This window comes from Cinclus cinclus, unplaced genomic scaffold (assembly GCF_963662255.1).
Source record: "Cinclus cinclus unplaced genomic scaffold, bCinCin1.1 SCAFFOLD_63, whole genome shotgun sequence".
In the NCBI taxonomy this organism is placed as follows: domain Eukaryota; kingdom Metazoa; phylum Chordata; class Aves; order Passeriformes; family Cinclidae; genus Cinclus; species Cinclus cinclus.
The window spans coordinates 608,221-618,030 of NW_026912121.1; positions in this window are offsets into that span (position 1 = coordinate 608,221).

Sequence of the window (9,810 nt, forward strand, 5' to 3'; positions counted from 1 at the left end):
TGGGATGCATTGTGACAGCACAGGGGTTAAGAGAAGCAAGGATCCATTGTGACCCAATGGAGGCTAACAATCTAATAATCCCTTTTGACACCAATGGGCCTAAAAGGGGCAGGGATGTATTGTGAAAGCATGGGGCCCAGTGAAAACATGGTACAATCAAGCCACCATGGAGGCCAAGCATCAAATGATTCATTGTGACATCAAGTGGCCTAAAAGGGCATGGGATGCATTGTGACACCACAGGGGTTAAGAGAACCAAGGAACCATTGTGACCCAATGCAGGCTAACAATCTAAGAATCCCTTGTGACACCAGGGGGCGCAAAAGGGCCACGGATGGACTCTGACAGCATGGGGACCTATGGAAGCAAGGAACCATTATGACACCATGAAGGCCAAGAATCAAATGGTTCATTGTAAGACCAAGTGGCCTAAAAGGGCTTGGAATTCATTGTGACAGCACAGAGGTTAAGAGAGGCAAGGAACCATTGTGACCCATTGCAGGCTAACAATCTAATGATCCCTAGTGACACCAATGGGCCTAAAAGGGCCAGGGATGGATTGTTACAGCACGGGGACCAATAGAAGCAAGGATCTATTATGCCACCATGGAGGCCAAGAATCAAATAATTCATTGTGACATCAAGTGGCCTAAAAGGGCATGGGATGCATTGTGACAGCACAGGGGTTAAGAGAAGCAAGGATCCATTGTGACCCAATGGAGGCTAACAATCTAATGATCCCTTGTGACACCAATGGTCCTAAAAGGGGCAGGGATGTATTGTGAAAGCATGGGGCCCCAGTAAAACCTGGTACAATTACGCCACCATGGAGGCCAAGAATCAAATGATTCATTGTGACATCAAGTGGCCTAAAAGGGCATGGGATGCATTGTGACACCACAGGGGTTAAGAGAAGCAAGGAACCATTGTGACCCAATGCAGGCTAACAATCTAATGATCCCTTGTGACACCAAAGGGCCTAAAAGGGCCAGGGATGGATTGTTACAGCACGGGGACCAATAGAAGCAGGGATCTATTATGACACCATGAAGGCCAAGAATCAAATGGTTCATTGTAAGACCAAGTGGCCTAAAAGGGCTTGGAATGCATTGTGACACCACAGAGGTTAAGAGAAGCAAGGAACCATTGTGACCCAATGCAGGCTAACAATCTAATGATCCCTTGTGGCACCAGGGGGTATAAAAAGGGCCAGGGATGAATTGTGACAGCATGGGGCCCAATAGAAACAAGGAACAATTATGACACCATGGAGGCCAAGAATCAAATGATTCATTGTGACATCAAGTGGCCTAAATGGGCATGGGATGCATTGTGACACCACAGAGGTTAAGAGAAGCAAGGAACCATTGTGACCCATTGCAGGCTAACAATCTAATGATCCCTTGTGACACCAATGGGCCTAAAAGGTCCAGGGATGAATTGTTACAGCACGGGGACCAATAGAAGCAAGGATCTATTATGCCACCATGGAGGCCAAGAATCAAATAATTCATTGTGACATCATGTGGCCTAAAAGGGCATGGGATGCATTGTGACAGCACAGGGGTTAAGAGAAGCAAGGAACCATTGTGACCCAATGCAGGCTAACAATCTAATGATCCCTTTTGACACCAATGGGCCTAAAAGGGGCAGGGATGTATTGTGAAAGCATGGGGCCCAAGTAAAACCTGGTACAATTACGCCACCATGGAGGCCAAGAATCAAATGATTCATTGTGACATCAAGTGGCCTAAAAGGGCATGGGATGCATTGTGACACCACAGGGGTTAAGAGAAGCAAGGAACCATTGTGACCCAATGCAGGCTAACAATCTAAGAATCCCTTTTGACACCAGGGGGAGCAAAAGGACCACGGATGAACTCTGACAGCATGGGGACCTATAGAAGCAAGGAACCATTATGACACCATGAAGGCCAAGAATCAAATGGTTCATTGTAAGACCAAGTGGCCTAAAAGGGCTTGGAATGCATTGTGACACCACAGAGGTTAAGAGAAGCAAGGAACCATAGTGACCCAATGCAGGCTAACAATCTAATGATCCCTTGTGGCACCAGGGGGTATAAAAAGGGACAGGGATGAATTGTGACAGCATGGGGCCCAATAGAAACAAGGAACAATTATGACACCATGGAGGCCAAGAATCAAATGATTCATTGTGACATCAAGTGGCCTAAAAGGGCATGGGATGCATTGTGACACCACAGAGGTTAAGAGAAGCAAGGAACCATTGTGACCCATTGCAGGCTAACAAACTAATGATCCCTTGTAACACCAATGGGCCTAAAAGGTCCAGGGATGAATTGTTACAGCACGGGGACCAATAGAAGCAAGGATCTATTATGCCACCATGGAGGCCAAGAATCAAATAATTCATTGTGACATCATGTGGCCTAAAAGGGCATGGGATGCATTGTGACAGCACAGGGGTTAAGAGAAGCAAGGAACCATTGTGACCCAATGCAGGCTAACAATCTAATGATCCCTTTTGACACCAATGGGCCTAAAAGGGGCAGGGATGTATTGTGAAAGCATGGGGCCCAAGTAAAACCTGGTACAATTACGCCACCATGGAGGCCAAGAATCAAATGATTCATTGTGACATCAAGTGGCCTAAAAGGGCATGGGATGCATTGTGACACCACAGGGGTTAAGAGAAGCAAGGAACCATTGTTACCCAATGCAGGCTAACAATCTAAGAATCCCTTGTGACACCAGGGGGCGCAAAAGGGCCACGGATGGACTCTGACAGCATGGGGACCTATGGAAGCAAGGAACCATTATGACACCATGAAGGCCAAGAATCAAATGGTTCATTGTAAGACCAAGTGGCCTAAAAGGGCTTGGAATGCATTGTGACACCACAGAGGTTAAGAGAAGCAAGGAACCATTGTGACCCAATGCAGGCTAACAATCTAATGATCCCTTGTGACACCAATGGGCCTAAAAGGGGCAGGGATGAATTGTTACAACACGGGGACCAATAGAAGCAAGGATCTATTATGACACCATGGAGGCCAAGAATCAAATGATTCATTGTGACATCAAGTGGCCTAAAAGGGCATGGGATGCATTGTGACAGCACAGAGGTTAAGAGAAGCAAGGAACCATTGTGACCCAATGCAGGCTAACAATCTAATGATCCCTTGTGGCACCAGGGGGTATAAAAAGGGCCAGGGATGGATTGTTACAGCACGGGGACCAATAGAAGCAAGGATCTATTATGCCACCGTGGAGGCCAAGAATCAAATGATTCATTGTGACATCAAGTGGCCTAAAAGGGCATGGGATGCATTGTGACAGCACAGGGGTTAAGAGAAGCAAGGATCCATTGTGACCCAATGGAGGCTAACAATCTAATAATCCCTTTTGACACCAATGGGCCTAAAAGGGGCAGGGATGTATTGTCAAAGCATGGGGCCCAGTGAAAACATGGTACAATCAAGCCACCATGGAGGCCAAGCATCAAATGATTCATTGTGACATCAAGTGGCCTAAAAGGGCATGGGATGCATTGTGACACCACAGGGGTTAAGAGAACCAAGGAACCATTGTGACCCAATGCAGGCTAACAATCTAAGAATCCCTTGTGACACCAGGGGGCGCAAAAGGGCCACGGATGGACTCTGACAGCATGGGGACCTATGGAAGCAAGGAACCATTATGACACCATGAAGGCCAAGAATCAAATGGTTCATTGTAAGACCAAGTGGCCTAAAAGGGCTTGGAATTCATTGTGACAGCACAGAGGTTAAGAGAGGCAAGGAACCATTGTGACCCATTGCAGGCTAACAATCTAATGATCCCTAGTGACACCAATGGGCCTAAAAGGGCCAGGGATGGATTGTTACAGCACGGGGACCAATAGAAGCAAGGATCTATTATGCCACCATGGAGGCCAAGAATCAAATAATTCATTGTGACATCAAGTGGCCTAAAAGGGCATGGGATGCATTGTGACAGCACAGGGGTTAAGAGAAGCAAGGATCCATTGTGACCCAATGGAGGCTAACAATCTAATGATCCCTTGTGACACCAATGGTCCTAAAAGGGGCAGGGATGTATTGTGAAAGCATGGGGCCCCAGTAAAACCTGGTACAATTACACCACCATGGAGGCCAAGAATCAAATGATTCATTGTGACATCAAGTGGCCTAAAAGGGCATGGGATGCATTGTGACACCACAGGGGTTAAGAGAAGCAAGGAACCATTGTGACCCAATGCAGGCTAACAATCTAATGATCCCTTGTGACACCAAAGGGCCTAAAAGGGCCAGGGATGGATTGTTACAGCACGGGGACCAATAGAAGCAGGGATCTATTATGACACCATGAAGGCCAAGAATCAAATGGTTCATTGTAAGACCAAGTGGCCTAAAAGGGCTTGGAATGCATTGTGACACCACAGAGGTTAAGAGAAGCAAGGAACCATTGTGACCCAATGCAGGCTAACAATCTAATGATCCCTTGTGGCACCAGGGGGTATAAAAAGGGCCAGGGATGAATTGTGACAGCATGGGGCCCAATAGAAACAAGGAACAATTATGACACCATGGAGGCCAAGAATCAAATGATTCATTGTGACATCAAGTGGCCTAAATGGGCATGGGATGCATTGTGACACCACAGAGGTTAAGAGAAGCAAGGAACCATTGTGACCCATTGCAGGCTAACAAACTAATGATCCCTTGTGACACCAATGGGCCTAAAAGGTCCCGGGATGAATTGTTACAGCACGGGGACCAATAGAAGCAAGGATCTATTATGCCACCATGGAGGCCAAGAATCAAATAATTCATTGTGACATCATGTGGCCTAAAAGGGCATGGGATGCATTGTGACAGCACAGGGGTTAAGAGAAGCAAGGAACCATTGTGACCCAATGCAGGCTAACAATCTAATGATCCCTTTTGACACCAATGGGCCTAAAAGGGGCAGGGATGTATTGTGAAAGCATGGGGCCCAAGTAAAACCTGGTACAATTACGCCACCATGGAGGCCAAGAATCAAATGATTCATTGTGACATCAAGTGGCCTAAAAGGGCATGGGATGCATTGTGACACCACAGGGGTTAAGAGAAGCAAGGAACCATTGTGACCCAATGCAGGCTAACAATCTAAGAATCCCTTTTGACACCAGGGGGAGCAAAAGGACCACGGATGAACTCTGACAGCATGGGGACCTATAGAAGCAAGGAACCATTATGACACCATGAAGGCCAAGAATCAAATGGTTCATTGTAAGACCAAGTGGCCTAAAAGGGCTTGGAATGCATTGTGACACCACAGAGGTTAAGAGAAGCAAGGAACCATAGTGACCCAATGCAGGCTAACAATCTAATGATCCCTTGTGGCACCAGGGGGTATAAAAAGGGACAGGGATGAATTGTGACAGCATGGGGCCCAATAGAAACAAGGAACAATTATGACACCATGGAGGCCAAGAATCAAATGATTCATTGTGACATCAAGTGGCCTAAAAGGGCATGGGATGCATTGTGACACCACAGAGGTTAAGAGAAGCAAGGAACCATTGTGACCCATTGCAGGCTAACAAACTAATGATCCCTTGTAACACCAATGGGCCTAAAAGGTCCAGGGATGAATTGTTACAGCACGGGGACCAATAGAAGCAAGGATCTATTATGCCACCATGGAGGCCAAGAATCAAATAATTCATTGTGACATCATGTGGCCTAAAAGGGCATGGGATGCATTGTGACAGCACAGGGGTTAAGAGAAGCAAGGAACCATTGTGACCCAATGCAGGCTAACAATCTAATGATCCCTTGTGACACCAATGGGCCTAAAAGGGCCAGGGATGAATTGTGAAAGCATGGGGCCCCAGTAAAACCTGGTACAATTATGCCACCATGGAGGCCAAGAATCAAATGATTCATTGTGACATCAAGTGGCCTAAAAGGGCATGGGATGCATTGTGACACCACAGGGGTTAAGAGAAGCAAGGAACCATTGTGACCCAATGCAGGCTAACAATCTAAGAATCCCTTGTGGCACAAGGGGGCGCAAAATGACGACGGATGAACTCTGACAGCATGGGGAGCTATAGAAGCAAGGAACCATTATGACACCATGAAGGCCAAGAATCAAATGGTTCATTGTGACATCAAGTGGCCTAAAAGGGCTTGGAATGAATTGTGACACCACAGAGGTTAAGAGAAGCAAGGAACCATTGTGACCCTATGCAGGCTAACAATCTAATGATCCCTTGTGGCACCAGGGGGTATAAAAAGGGCCAGGGATGGATTGTTACAGCACGGGGACCAATAGAAGCAAGGATCTATTATGCCACCGTGGAGGCCAAGAATCAAATGATTCATTGTGACATCAAGTGGCCTAAAAGGGCATGGGATGCATTGTGACAGCACAGGGGTTAAGAGAAGCAAGGATCCATTGTCACCCAATTGAGGCTAACAATCTAAGGATCCCTTTTGACACCAATGGGCCTAAAAGGGTCAGGGAGGTATTGTGATAGCATGGGGCCCAGTGAAAACATGGTACAATCAAGCCAACATGGAGGCCAAGAATCAAATGATTCATTGTGACATCAAGTGGCCTAAAAGGGCATGGGTTGCATTGTGACACCACAGGGGTTAAGAGAAGCAAGGCACCATTGTAACCCAATGCAGGCTAACAATCTAAGAATCCCTTGTGACACCAGGGGGCGCAAAAGGGCCACGGATGGACTCTGACAGCATGGGGACCTATGGAAGCAAGGAACCATTATGACACCATGAAGGCCAAGAATCAAATGGTTCATTGTAAGACCAAGTGGCCTAAAAGGGCTTGGAATGCATTGTGACACCACAGAGGTTAAGAGAAGCAAGGAACCATTGTGACCCAATGCAGGCTAACAATCTAATGATCCCTTGTGGCACCAGGGGGTATAAAAAGGGCCAGGGATGGATTGTTACAGCACGGGGACCAATAGAAGCAAGGATCTATTATGCCACCGTGGAGGCCAAGAATCAAATGATTCATTGTGACATCAAGTGGCCTAAAAGGGCATGGGATGCATTGTGACACCACAGGGGTTAAGAGAAGCAAGGATCCATTGTGACCCAATGGAGGCTAATAATCCCAGGATCCCATTTGACACCAGGGGCCGTAAAAGGGCCAGGGATGAATTGTGACAGCATGGGGACCAATAGAAACAAGGAACCATTATGACACCATGGAGGCCAAGAATCAAATGATTCATTGTGACATCAAGTGGCCTAAAAGGGCATGGGATGCATTGTGACACCACAGGGGTTAAGAGAAGCAAGGAACCATTGTGACCCAATGCAGGCTAACAATCTAAGAATCCCTTTTGACACCAGGGGGCGCAAAATGACCACGGATGAACCTTGACAGCATGGGGACCTATAGAAGCAAGGAACCATTATGACACCATGAAGGCCAAGAATCAAATGGTTCATTGTAAGACCAAGTGGCCTAAAAGGGCTTGGAATGCATTGTGACACCACAGAGGTTAAGAGAAGCAAGGAACCATTGTGACCCAATGCAGGCTAACAATCTAATGATCCCTTGTGACACCAATGGGCCTAAAAGGGCCAGGGATGAATTGTGAAAGCATGGGGCCCCAGTAAAACCTGGTACAATTATGCCACCATGGAGGCCAAGAATCAAATGATTCATTGTGACATCAAGTGGCCTAAAAGAGCTTGGAATGAATTGTGACACCACAGAGGTTAAGAGAAGCAAGGAACCATTGTGACCCTATGCAGGCTAACAATCTAATGATCCCTTGTGGCACCAGGGGGTATAAAAAGGGCCAGGGATGGATTGTTACAGCACGGGGACCAATAGAAGCAAGGATCTATTATGCCACCGTGGAGGCCAAGAATCAAATGATTCATTGTGACATCAAGTGGCCTAAAAGGGCATGGGATGCATTGTGACAGCACAGGGGTTAAGAGAAGCAAGGATCCATTGTCACCCAATTGAGGCTAACAATCTAAGGATCCCTTTTGACACCAATGGGCCTAAAAGGGTCAGGGAGGTATTGTGATAGCATGGGGCCCAGTGAAAACATGGTACAATCAAGCCAACATGGAGGCCAAGAATCAAATGATTCATTGTGACATCAAGTGGCCTAAAAGGGCATGGGTTGCATTGTGACACCACAGGGGTTAAGAGAAGCAAGGCACCATTGTAACCCAATGCAGGCTAACAATCTAAGAATCCCTTTTGACACCAGGGGGCGCAAAAGGACCACGGATGAACTCTGACAGCATGGGGACCTATAGAAGCAAGGAACCATTATGACACCATGAAGGCCAAGAATCAAATGGTTCATTGTGACATCAAGTGGCCTAAAAGGGCTTGGAATGCATTGTGACACCACAGAGGTTAAGAGAAGCAAGGAACCATTGTGACCCAATGCAGGCTAACAATCTAATGATCCCTTGTGGCACCGGGGGGTATAAAAAGGGCCAGGGATGGATTGTTACAGCACGGGGACCAATAGAAGCAAGGATCTATTATGCCACCATGGAGGCCAAGAATCAAATGATTCATTGTGACATCAAGTGGCCTAAAAGGGCATGGGATGCATTGTGACACCACAGAGGTTAAGAGAAGCAAGGAACCATTGTGACCCAATGTAGGCTAACAATCTAATGATCCCTTGTGACAGCAATGGGCCTAAAAGGGGCAGGGATGAATTGTTACAACACGGGGACCAATAGAAGCAAGGATCTATTATGCCACCATGGAGGCCAAGAATCAAATGATTCATTGTGACATCAAGTGGCCTAAAAGGGCATGGGATGCATTGTGACAGCACAGAGGTTAAGAGAAGCAAGGAACCATTGTGACCCATTGCAGGCTAACAAACTAATGATCCCTTGTAACACCAATGGGCCTAAAAGGTCCAGGGATGAATTGTTACAGCACGGGGACCAATAGAAGCAAGGATCTATTATGCCACCATGGAGGCCAAGAATCAAATAATTCATTGTGACATCATGTGGCCTAAAAGGGCATGGGATGCATTGTGACAGCACAGGGGTTAAGAGACGCAAGGATCCATTGTGACCCAATGAAGGCTAACAATCTAATGATCCCTTTTGACACCAATGGGCAAAAAAGGGCAGGGATGTATTGTGAAAGCATGGGGCCCAAGTAAAACCTGGTACAATTACGCCACCATGGAGGCCAAGCATCATATGATTCATTGTGACATCAAGTGGCCTAAAAGGGCATGGGATGCATTGTGACACCACAGGGGTTAAGAGAAGCAAGGAACCATTGTGACCCAATGCAGGCTAACAATCTAAGAATCACTTTTGACAACAGGGGGAGCAAAAGGACCACGGATGAACTCTGACAGCATGGGGACCTATAGAAGCAAGGAACCATTATGACACCATGAAGGCCAAGAATCAAATGGTTCATTGTAAGACCAAGTGGCCTAAAAGGGCTTGGAATGCATTGTGACACCACAGAGGTTAAGAGAAGCAAGGAACCATAGTGACCCAATGCAGGCTAACAATCTAATGATCCCTTGTGGCACCAGGGGGTATAAAAAGGGCCAGGGATGGATTGTTACAGCACGGGGACCAATAGAAGCAAGGATCAATTATGCCACCGTGGAGGCCAAGAATCAAATGATTCATTGTGACATCAAGTGGCCTAAAAGGGCATGGGATGCATTGTGACACCACAGGAGTTAAGAGAAGCAAGGATCCATTGTGACCCAATGGAGGCTAATAATCCCAGGATCCCATTTGACACCAGGGGCCGTAAAAGGGCCAGGGATGAATT